Source organism: Manis pentadactyla, chromosome Y, assembly GCF_030020395.1.
Source record: "Manis pentadactyla isolate mManPen7 chromosome Y, mManPen7.hap1, whole genome shotgun sequence".
NCBI classification, from domain to species: domain Eukaryota; kingdom Metazoa; phylum Chordata; class Mammalia; order Pholidota; family Manidae; genus Manis; species Manis pentadactyla.
The window spans coordinates 5,600,706-5,619,773 of NC_080039.1; the positions used below are offsets into that span (position 1 = coordinate 5,600,706).

The 19,068-nt window shown below is 41.0% G+C and overlaps 1 pseudogene; it reads right to left on the bottom strand.

Moving 5' to 3' along the window:
• Window positions 1-10,317, bottom strand: part of LOC130682194 (putative bifunctional UDP-N-acetylglucosamine transferase and deubiquitinase ALG13) — a 105,960-nt pseudogene extending 95,643 nt beyond the window's left edge.
• Window positions 10,318-19,068: the final 8,751 nt, after the last annotated feature.

A 19,068-nucleotide genomic window follows, 5' to 3' on the forward strand; every position in this document is an offset into this window, starting at 1 on the left:
TGCTCACTGAAATAAGCTGGGAGAGAAAGAAAAGTGCCAAATGATTTCACTCACCTGTGGAGTATTTGTAAAAAGAAAAAAAGTGAAGGAACAAGACAGTAGCAGCCTCGCCGATCCCAAGAATGGGCTAACAGTTCCCAAAGGGAAACAGACTGGGGTGGATGGATGGGAATGGACAGAAAAGGGGGTGGGGAAGGAAATTGTGAATTATGATTAGCATGTATAATGTGGGACAGGGGCACAGGGATGGCTCTACAACACAGAGAAGTATTGGTTCTACAGTACCTTACGATGTTGATGGAAAGTGACTATAATGGGGTATTTGGGGGAAATTGGTGATGGGGGGAGTCTAGCAAACATTATGTTACTCCTGTAACTGAAGATTAAGTATAAACAATAAATAAACATAAATACATAAATGTATAAAGAAATACATGGATGCAGCAGCTGAGTTTTAAAAAGGTATGTGCTCCCCGATGATTATCGCAGCACTATTATTTAAGTGTTCATCAGTAGATGAATGGATGAATAACATGTGGTACATATAAACAGTGGGATACTTTTCATCCATATGAAGAAATCAAATTTTACCATTTACAACAACATGGATGGAGCTAGAGGGTATTATAATCAGTGAAATAAGCCAGGCAGAGAGAGAAAAGTCTCAAATTATTTCACTCACATGTGGAGTATTAGAAAAAAGAAACAAAGTGAAGGAACACGGCAGTAGCAGCCTTGCCCAACCCAAGAATGGGCCAACAGTTACCAAAGGGAAAGTGACTGAGGAGAATGGGTTGGAAGGGAGGCAAGAGAGGGACAATAGGGCATTAAGAGTAGCACACATAATGTGGTCACAGGGTGGGCACGGGGAAGGCAGTGTCACACAGCAAAAATCAGTAGGGCTTCTAACAAATATTAGTGGGCTGATGGACACTGAGTCTTACATGGTACATGATGGGGACTTGATAATGGGGGGTTGTCTAGTTACCATAATGTTGCTCATATAACTGTTTCATTCTGAAACCATATAAAAAGAAACACACAGTACCTTGGATCTGGTTTCCATTATCCCTGATGCTGTCAAGGTGGTCAGCAACCACCTCAGTGATATCACACTCCCATTTAGGGCACCAGGCTCTGAAGTGGGAACTTGCTGCTCTCAGCATACACATTGTGTCTCCAGGAAAGAGGCACCACTGTGATGTCATGGAACTTCTAGGCAACAGTGTTGCTCTTGCAAATTCCACCCCCAGATGGCTGGGACAGCCCAGCCATGGGGAGATGCATCATCTTAGCAAACATCAGTGGTTCTTGCCTACTTATATATATATAAAATGATTTCACACATCATTGGAGTGTAAGAACAAAGGAAAAACAGAAGGAGCTAAACAGGAGCAGACTCACAGAAGATAAGAATGGAATAACAATTAACAAAGGGAAAAGCACTAGGGAGGATGGGATGGAACAGAGGTATAATGGGTGGGGGAGAAATGGAATTTATGATTAAAATGTACAATGTGGGATAGGGGCACGGGGAGGGTTGAACAGCACAGAGAAGTCAAGTAGTGATTTTACACTACCTTACTATGCTGATGTAAACTGACTGCAATGGGGTATGCAGGGGGAACTTGGTGAATAAAGTTACTCATGTAATTGTAGATTAATGATAAACAATAAAGAAACAAATAAATAAATAGTTCAAAAATGAATAGAATGCCACTGTCGTCTTTAAAAAAGATATGTGTGGCCCTATGTTTATCACAGCAGTATTCACAATAGCCAAGCTAAATGTCCATCAGTAGATGAATGCATGAAGAACATGTGGTACATATACACAGTGGAATATTATTTAGCCATATGAGGAAATCAAATCATACCATTTGCAACAACATGGATGGAGCCAGAGGGTGTTACGCTCAGTGAAATAAACCACGCAGAGAGAGAAAAGTGTCAAATGACTTCTCTCACATGTGGAGTATTAGAAAAATGAAGAAAAATGAAGCAACAAAACAGTAGCACCCACGCCAAATCCAAGAATGGACTAACGGTTACCAAAGGGAAAGTGACTGAGGAGCATGGGTTGGAAGGGAGGGAAGAGAGGGAAAATGGGGCATTACGAGTAGCATGCATAATGTGGGCCAGGAGAGGGCACGAAGGCAGTAAAACACAGCAAAGTTCAGTAGTGCTTCTAGGCCATATTACAGGGCATATGCATTTACCATACTACGCTGATGGACTATGACTCTTACGGGCTATGTGGTGGGGATTTGATAATGGGGGTATTACAGTAACCATAAGGTTGCTTATGTAACTGTTTAGTACTGACACCAAAATAAAAAGAAACACACAGTACCTTGGATCTATTTCCATTTTCCCTGATGCTGTCAAGGTGGTCAGCACCCACCTCACTGAAATCACACCCCTGTCTTGGGCACCAGGCTCTAAAGTGGTTAGCTGCATCTCTCAGCATACACATTCTGTGTCTAGGAACGTGGCATCACTGAGATATCATGGAATCTCCAGGCAACCGTGATGCTCTTGCAAACTCCACCCCCAGATGGCAGGATGGCATTGTTATTCCATTCTTGTCTCCACCTGCCTTGCCCCTGCCTAGTGGAAACGCATATAGGAAATGCAGTTGCAGGCTGTCAAGTTTAGCAAATGAAGGAACACGTTTATCCACAGGATAGAATTACACTGGGAAGTAGTCGCAGGCCTCGGCCAGTGCATCACATCGGTCCCCAGTCCAGGATGCCCAGAGGGAGCAAATTGTGAAGCTGTGGGGAGTGGCATCATCTGAGCAAACATCAGTGGATCTGGCATACATATATATATATATATATAAAATGATTTCACTCATCATTGGAGTACAAGAACAAAGAAAAAACTGTAGTAGTAAAACAGCAGCAAACTCACAGGCTGAAGAATGGACTAAAAGTTACCAAAGGGAAACAGACTGGGGTGGATGGTTGGGAAAGGAGGGACAAGGGGGGCGGTAGAATATGTGGCTTAAGTTTAGCATGTATAAGGTGGAAGGGGGGGCATGGGGAGGGCTCAACAACACAGAGAAGAGAAGTAGTGGTTCTACTTTACCAAACTACGGTGATGGAAAGGGACTGCAGTGGGATATCTGGGGGAAACTTGGTCATTGGTGGAGTCTAGTAAAAACAATGGTAGACATCTAATTGTAGATTAATGATAAATAAATAGATAGATAGATAGATAGATAGATAGATAGATAGATAGATAGATAGATAGATAGATAGATAGATAGATAGATGGATGGATGGATGGATGGATGGATGGATGGATGGATGGATGGATGGATGGATGGATAGATAGATAGATAGATAGATAGATAGATAGATAGATAGATAGATAGATAGATAGATAGATAGATAGATAGATAGATAGATAGATAGATGGATAGATAGATAGATGGATAAATAGATGAAATGATGTATCAGCCCAGTGTAAAAAATACATGTGCACCCCTATGTTTATCATAGCAATATTCACAGTAGCAAAGCTAAGTGTCCATCAGTAGATGAATGGATAAAGCAGACATGGTACATATACACAATGGAATACTATTCAGCCATAAGAAGAGTACAAATTCTACCATTTGCAACAACATGGTTGGAGCTAGAGGCCATTATGCACTTTGAAATAAGCTGGGTGGAGAAAGACAAGTATCAAACGATTTCACGCACATGTGGAGAAGGAGAACCAAGAAGGAACGGAAGGAGCAAAACAGAAGCAGTTTCATAGAACCCAAGAATGGACTAACAGTTAACAAAGCGAAAGAGACTGGGGTCGACAGGTAGCAATGGAGGGATAAGGAGGGGGGAGAAAGAAAGCGTGCATTACGATTAGCATGTATAATGTGTGAGGGGGATACGGGAAGGACTCAACATCACAAAGAAGACAAGAAGTGATTCTACGGTATCTTACTATGCTCATGGACATTGACTGCAATGGGGAATCTGGGGACATCTTGGTGATGGGGGGAGTCTAGTAAGCATAATGTTATACATGTAATTTTAGATTAATGACAAATAAAAAATAAATGAATGAATAAAAATAAATAGATATAATAAATAAATAATAGAGTGCAGCAGCCTAGATTTAAAAAGGCATCTGCACCCCTATGTTTATCACAGGATAATACACAACAGCCAAGCGAAGTGTCCACCATGATATGCATGGATTAAGTTGTGGTTACATATACAAAGAGGAATTTACTTAGCCATATGAAGAAAACAAATCCTACTATTTACAACAACATGGATGGAGCTAGAGGGTATTATACTAAGTGAAATAAGCCAGGCAGAGAAAGAAAAGTCTCAAATGATTTCATTCACCTGTGGACTATTAGAAAAAAGAAAAAAAGTGAAGGAATAAGACAGTAGTATCCCCGCTGAATCCAAGAATTGACCAATGGTTACCAAAGGGAAAGTGACTGAGGAGGATGGGTTGGAAGGGAGGGAAGGGAGGGAAAATGGGGCATTATGAGTAGCATACATAATGTGGCAAGGGGCGGGCACGGGGAAGGCAGTAAAGTACAGCGACCATGCGTAGCACTTCTACAGCATATTACTGGGCTCATGGACACTGACTCTTATGGGGTATGTGGAGGGTACTGGATAATGGGGGTATTCTAGTAAGCATAATGTTGCTCATGTAACTGTTTAGTACTGACACCAAAATAAAAAGAAACACACAGTACCTTGGATCTGGTTTACATTTTCCATGATGCTGTCCAGGTGGGCAGTGCCCACCTCAACGAAAACACGTCCCCATCTAGGGCATCGGGATTTGAAGTGGGAACCTGCACCTCTCAGCATATGCATTGTGTCTCCGGTAAAGAGGCACCTCTGTGACGTCACGGAATCTCCAGGCAACAGTGCTGCTCTTTCAAACTCCACCCCAACATGGTGGTCACTGCCCAGCCATGAGGTTCTGCATCATTTCAGGGAATATAAGTAGTTCTTGCCTACATATAAACATAAAATGATTTCACTCATCATTGTCAAATAAGAACAAAGAAAAAATTGAACGAGTAAAACAGCAGCAGACTTACAGAATCCGAGAATGGACTGAGTTACCAAAGTGAAAGAGCCTGGGGTGGATGGGTGGGAATGGAGGGACAAAGGCTGTGTGGGAAGAAAGGGCACATTACAATTAGCATGTATAATGTCAGACGGAGTGCACGGGGAGGACTGGACAATACAGAGAAGACAAGCAGTGATTTGACAGTATCTTACTACACTGATGGAAAGTGACTGTAATGGGGTGTTAGGGGGAGCTTGGTGATGGGATAAGTCTAGTAAAAATAATTTTACTCATGTAATAGCAGATTAATGAAAAATAAATAATAAATAAATAAATATAATGAACTAAATAGAAGGCAGCAGCCTAGTTTTAAAAAGACGTGCACACGTACGTTTATCAATACACTATTCACAACAGCCAAGCTAAGTGTCCATCAGTAGATGAATGGATGAAGAAAATGTGGTACATGTATAAAATGAAATATTATTCAGCCATAACAGAAAAACAAATCCTACCATTTGCAAAATGGATGGAGCTATAAGGCATTATACACAGTGAAATAAGCCAGGTAGAGAAAGACAAGTATGAAATGATTTCAGTCTTCTAAAGAGTATAAAAACAAAGAAAAAACTGAAGGAGCAAAACATTACCACATTTAGAGAAATCAATAATGGTCTAACACTTACCAAAGGGAAAGGGACTGGGGAGGATTGGTGGGAATGGAGGTTTAAGGGCGGGGGAGAAAGGGTGCATTATGCTGAGCATGTATAATGTGGAAGGGGGATAAGGGGAGTGCTGTACAATAGAGCAAAGTTCAGTATGGCTTCTACAGAATATTACTGTGCTGATGGATGGTGACTCCTGTGTGGTAGGTGGTGGGTACTTAATAATGGGGGAATCTAGAAACCATAATGTTGCTTATGTAACTGTTTAGTATGGATATCAAAATAAAAAGAAACACACAGTACCTTGGATCAGGTTTCCATTTTCCCTGATGCTGTCAAGGTGGTCAGTGACCCCCTCACTGAAATCATATCCCCGTCTAGGACACCAGGGTCTGAAGAGGGAAGCTGATCCACCCAGCATACACACTGTGTCTCTAGGAAAGAGGCACCACTGTGACATCATGGAATCTGTAGGCAAGAGTGCTGCTCTTGCAAAGTCCACCCCCAGGGTGTGGTCAAGGCCCAGCCATGGGTAGCTGCATCATCTTAGCAAACATTACTGGTTCTGGTCTATATATATATATATAATGATTTCAATCATCAGTGGAGTATAAGAACAAAGAAAACCTGAAGGAGCAAAACAGTAGCAGACTCACAGACCCCAAGAATGGACTAACAGTTACCAAAGGGAAAAGGAATGGGGTGGATGTCTGGAACTGGAGGGATAAGGAGCACGGGAAAGAAAGAGGGCATTATGATTAGCATGTATAATGTTTCGTGAGGCACACATAAGGCTGTACAAAACTGAGAAGACAAGGAGTATTTCCACTGCATCTTACCATGGTGATGTAAAGTGACTGCAATGGGGCATGTGGGGAGAACTTGTTGATGGGAGTAGTCTAGAAAACTTAGTGTTCAGCATGTAATTGTAGATTAATGATAACGAAGTAAAAAAACAATGAAAAATCTTAACAAGCAATCAGCAGCAGATTCACAGGATGCAAGAATGGACAGGGAAAGGGAGTGGGGTGGATGGGTGGGAATGGAGGGATAAGGGGTTGGGGGAAAGAAAGGGTGCATTACAATTAGCATGTATAATGTGGGAGGAGGGACACCAGGAGGTCTGTAAGACACAGAGGACAAGTAGTGATTATACAGTATGTTACTACGCTGATGGAAAGTGAATGCAATGGGTTATTTGTTGGGAACTTCGTGATGGGTGGAGTCTAGTAAACATAATGTTACGTATGTAATTGTAGATAATGATAAATAAATAAAAAATAAGGAAATATAAATAAATATATATACACATAGAGTGCAGCAGCCTAGTTTAAATAAAACATATGCACCCCTATGTTTATCACAGCACCATTCACAATAGCCACGCAAAGTGTCCATCAGGAGACGAATGGATAAAGATGTGGTACATATACGCAATGAAATGTTATTCAGCCATAAGAAGAAAACAAACCTATGATTTGCAACAGCATGGATGGAGATAGTGGGTATCATATACAGTGAAATAAGCCAGGCAAAGAAAGACAAGTATTAAATGACTTCACTCAGCTGCAGAGAAGGAGAACAAAGAATAAAGTGAAGAAGCAAAACAGCAGCAGACTCACAGAACCCAAAATGGACTAACAGTTATCAAAGGGGAAGGGTCTTGCATGGACAGGTGGGAATAGAGGGAAAAGGTGGGCTACTTAAAGGGGGTATTATGATTAGCAAGTATAATGTGGGGTCGGCAAAGGGTGTTCTGTACACACAGAGAAGACAAGTAGTGATTCCACAGCATCTTTCTACGCTGCTGGACATGACTGCAATGGGCTATATCAGGTAACTTTTCGATGGGGGAGTCTAGTAAACATAATGTTACTCATCTAATGGTAGATTAACGATATCAAAATAAAATAAATAAATAAGTAAAAAAATGCAGCAACTCCATTGCAAAAAGACGTATGCACCCCTATGTTTACCACAGCACTAGTCAGAATAGCCAAGGTAAGTGTCCATCAGTAGATAAATGGATGAAGGAGATGTGTTGCATATATACAGTGCAACATGATTCAGCCGAAAGTGGAAATCAAATCCTAACATTTGCAGCAATATGGATGGAGCTACAGCATGTTATGCTCAGTGAAATAAGGCAGTGAAAGACAGTATGAAATGATTTCACTCATCTAGGGAGTATAAGAACAAAGAAAAAACTGAAGGAATAAAACAGCAGCAGACACACAGCACTGACCAATGAACCAACCGTTACCAAAGGGAAAGGGAATGAGGTGTTTGGGTGGGAATGTAGGGATAACAGGTGGTGAGAAGAAAGGGCACATTAGGAATAGCATGTATAATGTGGGAGGGATGGCATGTGGAGGGCTGCACAAAACTGAGAAGACAAGTAGTGAATCTGCAGTATCTTTCTACCCTGATAGACACTGACTGTAATGGGGTATCTGGGGTGAAACTTGGTGGTGCAGGGAATCTGGTGAACATAATTTTACTCATGAAATTGTAGATTAATAAGAAATAAAGAAGTAAATACATAAATTATAGATAAATAAATAAAAATATTGCAGCAGCCCTGTTCAAAAAGACATATGCACCCCTATGTTTATCACAACACTATTCACAATAGCCAAGCTAAGTGCCCATGAGTAGATGAATGGATGAAGAAGATGTGGTACATGCACACAATGGACTGTTATTCAACCATAAGAGGAAAATAATAATACCATTTGCAACATCAGTGGAGCTATAGGGTATTATACACAGTAAAATAAGCCAGGTAGAGAAAGACAAGTACAAAATGATTTCCGTCTTCCTAGAGTATAATAACAAAGAAAAAACTGAAGGAGCGAAACAGCAGCACACTCACAGAACAGAAGAATGGACTAACAGTTACTACAGGGAAAAGCACTATGGTGGATTGTTGGGACTGTATGGGTAAGGGGTGGGGGAAAGTAAGGTGGCATTATGATTAGCATGTATAACATGTGGTGGGGCACAGGTAGGGCTGTACAACAACACTGAGAAGACAAGTTGTGATTCCACAGTACCTAACAACACTGATGGATAGTGACTGCAATGGGGTATCAATCATGGGGGAACTTGGTGATGGGGGGAGTCTAGTAAACATAATGTTACCCATGTAATTGTATACTAAATAAAAATAAACAAATAAGCAAACGAACAAATAATAAATAAATAAATAAATAAATAAAAAGAATGCAGCAGCACAGGTTAAAAAAGAAACATGCACCCCTATGTTTATCACAGCAATGTTCACAGTAGCCAAGCTACTTGTCCAACAGTAGATGAATGAATATAGAAGACGTGGATTATTTACACAATGGACTATTATTCAGCCATAAGAAGAAAACAAATCCTACCATTTGCAACAACCTGGATGGAGCTAGAGGGTGTTATGCACAGTGAAATATGCCAGGCGGAAAAAGACAAGTATCAAATAACTTTACTCATCAGTAGAAAAGGAGAACAAGGAAAAAACTGAAGAAGCAAACAGCAGCAGACACACAAAATCCAAGAATGGACTAACAGTTACCAAAGGGAAAGGGACTGGGATGAATGGGTGGGAATGGGGGAATCAGGGGGAGTAAAGAAAGAGCACATTATGATTAACATGCATAGTGTGGAGGGGCCACAGGGAGTGCTTAACCACACAGAGCAGACAAGTAGTGATTCTACAGCATCTTACTACGCTGATGGACACTGACTGCAATGGGCTATGTGGGGTAAGTTTTTGATGGGGGAGTCTCATAAACATGATGTTCCTCATCTAATTGTAGAATAATGATATCAAAATTAAAAAATAAATAAATAAGTACAAAAAAAGTATGCAGCAACCCCGTTTGAAAAACGCTTATGCACTCCTCTGTTTACACAGCACTATCCTCAATAGCAAAGATACGTGTCCATCAGTAGATGAGTGGATGAAGAAGATGTGGCACATATACACAGTGAAATATTAATCAGCCATATGATGAAAACAAATCCTACCATTTGCAACAACATGGATGGAGCTACAGGGTATTATGCTCAGTGAAATAAGCCAGGAACAGAAAGACAAAGCATGAAATGATTTCACTCATCTATGGAGTATAAGAACAAAGAGAAAACTGAAGGAGCAAAACAGCAGCAGAATCACGAGAATGGACTAACAGTTACCAATGGGAAAGGGACTGGGGTGGCTTGGTGGGAAGGGAGGGATAAGGGCGGGGAAATAAAGGTCCATTACGATTAGCATGTATAATGTGGGAGGTGGGGCACGGGGAGGGCTGTACAACACAGAGAAGACAAGTAGTGCTTCAACAGCATATTACTGGGCTGATGGTCAGTGACTCGTATGGCATATGCGGTGGGGACTTGATAAGATAATGGTGGGAGTATAGGAACCATTATGGTGAACATATAACTGTTTAGTACTGACCCCAAATAAAATGAAACACACAGTACCTTGGATGCGGTTTCCATTTTCCCTCATGCTGTCAACGTGGCCAGTGCCCACCTCACTGAAATCACATTCCAGTCTAGGACACCATGCTCTGAAGGGGAAACCTGCTCTTCTCAGCGTACACATTGTGTATCTTGGAAAGAGGCACCACTGTGACTTCATGTTATTTATTTTTTTATTTGTATGTCTATCTATCATCTATTATTATTATTATTATTAATTTTTTATCATTTATATGCAGTTACATGAGTAACATTATGTTTACTAGACTCCCCCTATAACCAAGTTACCAAAGGGAAAGGGACTGGGCTGACTATCTGGGGAGGGAGGGGGAAGAGGGAAAAGGGGCATTGCGATTAGTGCTCATAATGTGGGGGAGGGTCCCACGGGGAGGTCAGTATCGCACAGAGAAGTCAAGTACTGATTCTGTAGCATCTTACTATGCTGATGGCCAGTGACTGTAATGGGGTATGTTGGGGGGGGGGACTGGATGATGGGGGGAGTCTAGTCACCATAATGTTGCTCATATAATTGTAGATTAATGACACTAAAAAATATAAAAATAAAAAAGCCCGCATAGTCCAGACTACATAATGGTGAGACTGAAAAAAAAGAGAGATTGGAGAGGAGAGAGCAGCCACAGCGTCAGCTCCCGGCGGGCCCTGCGGAGCTCCCGCGCTCTCGCCGTCAGTCCGCCAGGGTTCCCGGGCCTCCCCCCATCAGGCAGCGCGCCGCGGTGACCCCTGGGGTCATTTTCCCACGGCGCCTGCGTGGCGCTCCGCGCCGGCCCTCTGCGCCCTAGCTCCCTCCCACCCTCAGTACCCCGAGGCCACGTTGGCCGCTGAGCCTCCAGCTCCTGGGTGCCCTTGGGGAACTTCCAGGCCCCGAGCAGCGGGAGCGGGCGCCCGGCGCCACTGGGATGAGTGAGGCGGGTACGGGCGCGTGCTAGGGGGGCCATTGAGGGAAGGCCTCCAGTCTGGCCTCGCTCAGACAATCGCTCCTCACTCCACCGGAAGCGGCAGCCTGCCTCGACCCCCTGCCCCGGTGCCGCCGCCACTGCCGAGGTTCCGTGAAGGCCTTCGCCAGGCAGGGGGCTACAGCCAGCAGGGCGGCCTAGCGGCAAGCGGACGCCGAAGGCTTCCCGCGCCCGCCCCTCGCGGCCACCTGGCTCCGCCCCGGGGCGCCCACTTGGACCCGCCCGTGCCCACTGCCCAAACGGTGCGCCATCAATTGTACTTTTTTACGAGCTGCTAGATTATTCTAAAATTAATAGTTTTATAATTGAGATATATTGACATATTGTATTTTGTTAATTTTACGTGTGCTGCATAATGATTTGATATGTGTTATACATTGTGAAATGATTATAACAGTAAGTTTAGATAACATCCATCACTATATTTACATAGGATTCTTCTTGGATGAGAACTTTTAATATCTACTCTCTCAACATTTAAATATACAAATGCAACATTGTTAACTATATTCACCATGCTATATATTACATCCCAGGACTTAATGCGTCTGGTAACTGGACGTCTGTAACTTTTGACCTTCACCCATTGTGCCTACCCCCTACCCCTCACCCCCGCCTTCTCTGTTATTCACCAGTGTGTTCTGTATATGTATGAATTCTCTCTTTTTTGTTCTGTTTTGTTTTAGATTCCAAATGTAAGTGATATCATACATTATTTGACTTATTTCACTTAGAGTACATCCATGTTGTAATAATAAATGGCAGATTTTCCATTTATTGGTAACTGAATAATATCACATTGTGCATATATATATACAACATTTTCTTTGTCCATTCATCCATCAGTGGACACTTAGATTGTTTCTATGTCCTGGCTACTGGAAACAATGCTGCACTGAACAAAGCAGACATTTTAATATTGTGATTTCATCTCCTTTGGATAAATACTCATAAGTGGAATTGCTGAATCACGTGGTAGTTCCATTTTTTTATTTTTTATTGAAGCTCCATACTGTTTTAGAGAGCAGCAGGTCCAATTTACCTTGTAACAGTGCACCAAAACAGAACACTTTTTTCCACATCCTCGCCAACACTTGGTATTACTTGCCTTTCTGATAATAGACATTCTAACAGGTACGAGGTGATATCTCACTGCATTTGATTTGCATTTCTTAATGATTAGTGATATGTAGCACCTTTTCATGTGCACATTGGCGATTTGTATGTGTTCTTTGGAAACACATCCATTTACATCTCTGCGCATTTAGTAATTGGGTTGTTTGTTGGGTTTTTTCCACTACTGAATTGCATTAATTCTTCCTATATTTTAGATATTAATTCCTTATCAGATATGTGGTTTCAAAATATTTTCTCTCAATCTATAGATTGTCTTTTTATTTTGTTGATTGCTTCCTTTGCTGTACAGAACCTTTTTAGTTTGATAGAATCCTACTTTTCTTCTCACTTTTATTGCCTTCTTTTACTCTTGGTGTCAAATTCAAAAAACCATTGACTAATCCAGTGTCAATGAGTTTACCCTCTTATGTTTTCTTCTGGGAAGTTCATGACTTTAGGCCTTAATGTGTCAGTCTTTGATCCATTTTGAGTTCTTTTTGTTTATGGTACAATATAATCATCCTGTTTTGTTATTTTGCTGTACAGTTTTCCCAGCGATTTGTTCAAAAGACTGTTCTTTCCCTCTGTATATTCCTGGCTCCTTTGCTGTAAGTTAATTAACCCTCTATGACTGGGTTTACCTCTGAACTCTCTATTCTGTTCCATGGATCTTGGTGTCTGTACTGTACTGTTTTGATTATTATAGCTTTATTGATACATTTTGAAATCAGGGAGCTTGATGCCTCCAGCTTTGTTGTTCTTTCTCAAGATTGCTTTGGCTGTTCAGACTTCCATGGTTCCATACACATTTTAGGTTTGTGCTAGTTCCATGAAAAATGCCATGGCAGTTTTGGTAAGGGGTTACACTGAATCTGTGGATTTGTTTGTTTGTGTAGTATGTGATAGTAATCATTTCAGTCTACGAGCACAGACTGTTTCCATTTCTTTACCTATTCTTCAGCTTCTTTTATCAATGTCTTATAGATTTCAACATACAGATTTTTCACCTCATTGGTTTGATTTATTTATTTTACTATTTTCAGTGCAGTTATAAATGGGAGTAGTTTCTTAATATCTCTTACTGATAGTTCACTATTAGTATGTAGAAACACAGCTGAGTTTTGTATATTGATTTTACATTCTAAATATTATTGACTTCATTCAGTTAATGGTAAGAGCTTTTTAAGTCTTCAGTGTTATGTATAGTCATACATATAATGATGTTTTTGCTTTTTTTGTTTTGATTTGTTTGCCTTTTGTTTCTTTTTCTTGCCTAATTGCTCTGGGTAGGACTTCCACTACTTTGTTGAATAATAAAGCAGGAGTGGCCCCCTTGTTTTGATCCTGATCTCAGAGGAAAAGCTTTCAGTTTTTCACATTGTTGCCTTACTACATATGACTTTTATTATGTTTAGATATATTCCCTCTGTATGTAAGTTGTTGAGAGTTTTTGTCTTGAATACATGTTGAGGGATTTCTCAAATGATTTTTCTGTATCTCTTGAGATGAACATGTGATTTATTTTTGTTTTTCAAGAATTTTTATTAAGGTTCTATTGATATACACTCTTAGGAAGGTTTCACATGAAAAACAATGTGGTTACTACAGTTTACCCATATTATCAAGTCCCCACCCATACCCCAATGAAGTCACTGTCCATCAGTGCAGCAAGATGTCACAGATCACTATTTACCTTCTCTGTGCTACAGTGTATTCCCCATGATCCTCCAACACATGTATACCAAGGACGATACCCCTACATCACCTTCTCCCTCCATCCCCACCCATTCGCCCAAACCCTTCTCCTCTGGTCATCACTAGTGTCTTCTTGGAGTCTCTGAGTCTGCTGCTATTTTGTTCCTTCAAATTCGCTTCATTGTTGTACTCCACAAATGAGGTAAATCATTTAGCACTTGTCTTTCTCCACCTAGCTTGTTTCAATGAACACAATATCCTCCAGCTCCATCCATGTTGTTGTAAATAGTAGGATTTGTTTTCTTCTTATGGCTGAAGAATATTCCGTTGTGTATATGCACCACATCTTCTGTATTCATTCATATACTAATGGACACTTAGCTTGACTATTGTGAATAGTGCTGTGATAAACGTAGGGGTGCATGTGTCTTTTTCAAACTGGGTTACTGCATTCTTTTATTTCATTTTTAATCTATTTTTAAACTTGCTATCATTAATCTCCAATTACATGGGGAACACTATGTTTACTACACTCCTTCATCACTGTGTTACCTCCACTTACACCATTGCAGTCACTGTCCATCAGCTTAGTAAGATGCTGTAGAATCACTACTAGTCTTCTCTGTGTTATACTGCACTCCCCATGCTGCACCCCCACCCATATTATGTGTGCTACTCTAAATGCCCCGATTTCCCCCTTATTTCTCCCTTCCCTCCCATCCTCCACAGTCACAGTCCATTTGGTAACCATTAGTCCATTCTTGGGTTCGGCAAGGCTACTGGTGTTTTGCTCCTTCAGTTTTCTCTTTCTTCTTATACTCCACAGATGAGTGAAATCATTTGCTACTTGTCTTTCTCTGCCTGGGTTATTTCACTGAGTATAATACCCCCTAGCTCCATTCATGTTGTTGTAAATAGTAGAATTTTTTTTCTTCTTATGGATGAATAATATTCCATTGTGTATATGTACCACATCTTCTTTATCCATTCATCTACTGAGGGACACTTAGCTTGATTATTGTGAATAGTGCTGTGATAAACATAGGTGTGCATACGTCTTTGCTAAACTGGGTGGCTGCATTGTATTTAATTATTTAATTATTTGCTCATTTATTTATTTGCTCCTTTATTTGCCCATTTATTTATTTATTTATTCATTCGTTCATTCATTCATTCATTCAGTCAGTCATTTATATTTATTAATTTAGCTATGCATCTATCTTTCAATCTATCTATGTCTTTCTAACTATCATCTATCTTTCTTTAAACTACAATAACATGAGTAACATTATGTTTACTAGACACTCCCCATCACCAAATTACCCCCATAGTCCATTGTTGTCACTGTCCATCAGCATATTAAAATGCTGTAAAATTACAACTCAACTTCTCTGTGTTGTACATTGCTCCCCATGCCACCCCACACATTATACTTGCTAATCATAAAACCCATTTTATTCTCTCCCCCACTTATCCTTCCATTTCCAGCCAACCCCTGAAGTTCCTTTCACTTGGGTAAATATAGTCCATTATTGGGTTCTGTGAGTCTCGTGCCGTTTTGCCCCTTCCCTTTTTTCTTTGTTCTTATACTCTAAAGATGTGTGAAGTCATTTGATACTTGTCTTTCTCCACCTGGCTTATTTCACTGTGCAGAATACCCTGCAGCTCCGTTCATGTTGTTGCAAATGGTAGGATTTGATTTATTCTTATGGCTGAGTAATATTCCATTGTATGTATGAACCACATCTTCTTTTCCACTCGTCTACAGATGGACACTTAGGTTGGTTCCATTTCTTTTGTATCCTTTATAGTGCTGTGATAAACATAGGGGTACAAATGTCTTTTTTAAATGTGATGCTGCATTATTTTTACTTATATATTACTATTACTTACTGTTTTTTTCTTTATTACTCATTTTTCATTAATCAACAATTACATGAGCAAGTTTATGTTTCCTAAACGCCCCCAATCACCAAGTACCCCCAGAAGCCTCATTGCAGTCACTGTCAATCGGTGTAGTAAGATACTCACTACCTGTCTTCTCTGTGTTTTACAGCCCTCCTGGTCCCAACTCCCACATGCTAACGACAGTGCACCCTTTCTTTCCCTTCACACCCTTATCACTGCATTCACACCCATACACCACAGTCCTTTTTGTTCGGGTAACTGTTAGTAAATTCGTAGGTTGTGTAGATCTGCTGCTCTATTGCTCCTTAATTTTCACATTGTCTTTATATTTCGTTATCATTAATCTACAATTACATGCAGATCATAAAATATTTTAGACTCCACCTTTCTCCAACTTCCCTCCACATACCCCATTGCAGTAACTTTCCATCACCATGACCAGATACTGTGGAATCATTCCTCATCTTCTCAGTGTTGTACATCTGTACCTGTGCCACACCAAACATTAAACCGTTAATCCATTCTTGGGTCCTGTGCATCTGCTGCTCTTTTGCTCCTTCAGCTTTTCTTTGTTCTTTTTCTCCTCTGATGAGTGAAATCATTTTATATATGTATATAAATACATATATACATAAAACCAGGAATGTTGGCCAAGATGATGCAGCTCCCCATGACTGGGTATTGCCCGCCCCCTGGAGGCGGAGTTTGCAAGAGCAGCACTGTTGCCTGTAGAATCCACGTCACAGTCGTGTCTCTTTCCTAGAGACACAAAGCGTGTGCTCATATGAGCAGCTTCCCAGTCCAGAGCCTCAAGCCCTAGCTGGGAGTGTGATTTCAGTGAGGTGGATGCACCACCTTGACAGCATCAGGGAATATGGAAATCAGATCCAAGGTCCTGTGTGTTTCTTTTATTTTCATGTCAGTACTAAACAGTAATATGAGCCACATTACCGTTACTAGACTACCCCCATTATCCAGTCCACAGTACATGCCCCATAAGAGTCAATGTCTATCAGCCCAGTAATATGCTCTAGAAGTGATACTGATCTTCGCTGTGCTCTACTGCCTTCCCCGTGCCCACACCAAAACCACACTATCTGTGCTGCTCGGAATGCCCCATTGTCCATATCTTTCCTCCCTTCTTACCCATCTCCCTCAGTCACTTACCCTTGGAAAACCGTTAGCCCATTCTTGGGTTCAGTTATGCTACTGTCTTGTTCCCTCACTTATTTTCATTTTTCTAATACTCCACAGGTGAGTGAAATCATTTGGCACTTTTCTTTCTCTCCCAGCTTATTTCAATGAGCATAATATCCTCAAACTCGATCCATGTTCCAGCAAATGATAGGATTTATTTTCTTCTAAAGGCTGTGTAATATTCCATTGTGTGTATGAACGACATCTTCTTTATTCATTTATCTACAGATGGACACCTAGGTTGCTTCCATATATTTAGTGTCCTGCACAGTGCTGTGATAAACATAGGGGTGCATGTCTTTTTAAAACGGTGCTGCTGCATTATTTATTTAGTTATATATTTATTATTGTTTGTTTCTTTATTGTTAATTTTTCATTAATCAATAATTACAGGAGCAACTCTTTTGTTTCCTAAACTCCCCACATCACCAGGTACCCCCTGATTCCCCATTGCAGTCACTGTCCATCAGTGTAGTCGGATTCTGTAGAATCAATAACTGTATTCTCTGTGTTTTACAGCCCCCCTGGCACTCCCCTCCCACATTATACATGCCAACCACAATGTGTTCTTTCTCGCCCTTCATCCCCTTATCACTGCATTCAAACCCATCCACCCCAGTCCTTTTTGTTTGGGTAACTGTTAGTCCAATCTTGGACTGTGTAGATCTGCTGCCCTATTGCTCTTTAATTTTTTCATTGTTTTTTAAAATTTCATTATCATTAATCTACAATTACATGCAGAACGTTAAGTTTTTAGACTCCCCCCATCTCCATCTTCCTGCTACATACTCCATTGCAGTAACTTTCCATCAGCATGACCAGATACTGTGAAGTCACCCCTTGTCTTCTCAGTGTTGTACGGCTGTACATGTGCCACACCAAACATTTTACATGCTAATAATAAAGCCCCCTTTCTTTCCCCTGACCCTTATCCCTGAATTTCCAGTCATCCAACCGGGTCATTTACCCTTTGGTAACTGTTAGTCCATTCTTCGGTCCTGTGCTCCTGCTGCTGTTTTGCTCCTTCAGTTTTTCTGTGCTCTTATTTTCCACTGATGATTGAAATCATTTTATATGTATATATATAGACCAGATCCAGGAATGTTTGCTAAGATGATGCAGCTCCCCATGACTGGGCATTGCACACCCTGTGGGGATGGAGTTTGCAAGAGCAGCACTGTTGCCTGGCTAATCCATGATGTCACAGTGGTGCCTCTTTCCTAGGGATGCAAAGTGTCTGCTCAAATGAGCAGCGTCCCAGTCCAGAGCCTAGGGCCCTAGCTGGGAGTGTAATTTCAGTGAGGTGGACGCTGACCACCGGGATAGCATCAGGGAAAATTGAAATAAGATACAAGGTCCTGTGCGTTTCTTTTTATTTTGATGTCAGTACTAAGCAGTTGCACTAGCAACATTACGGTTACTAGAGTACCCCCATTATCCAGTACCCTCCACATGCCCCATAAGAGTCAATGTCCATCAGCCCAGTAATATGCTGTAGAAGCGATAGTGATCTTCGCTGTGCTCTACTGCCTTCCCCATGCCCGCCCCCAATCCACATTAGCTGTGCTGCTCGTAATGCCCCATTTTCCATCTCTTTCCTCCCTTCCAACACATCCCCCTCAGTCACTTTCCCTTGGTAACCATTGGTCCATTCTTGGGTTCGGTGAGGCTGCTACTGTCTTGTTCCTTCACTTTTTTCTTTTTTCTAATACTCCACAGGTGAGTGAAATCATTTGGCACTTTTCTTTCTCTCACTAGCTTATTTCAATGAGCATAATATCCACCAAATCCATCCATGTTGAGTAAATGGTAGGACTTATTTTTTTCTTATAGCTTACTAATATTCCATCATGTATATGAACCACATCTTCTTTATCCATTCATCTACAGGTGGACACTTACGTTGCTTCAATTTCTTTTGTATCCTGAAAAGTGCTGTGGTAAACATAGAAGTGCATATGTCTTTTTAAAAGTGTGCTGCTGCA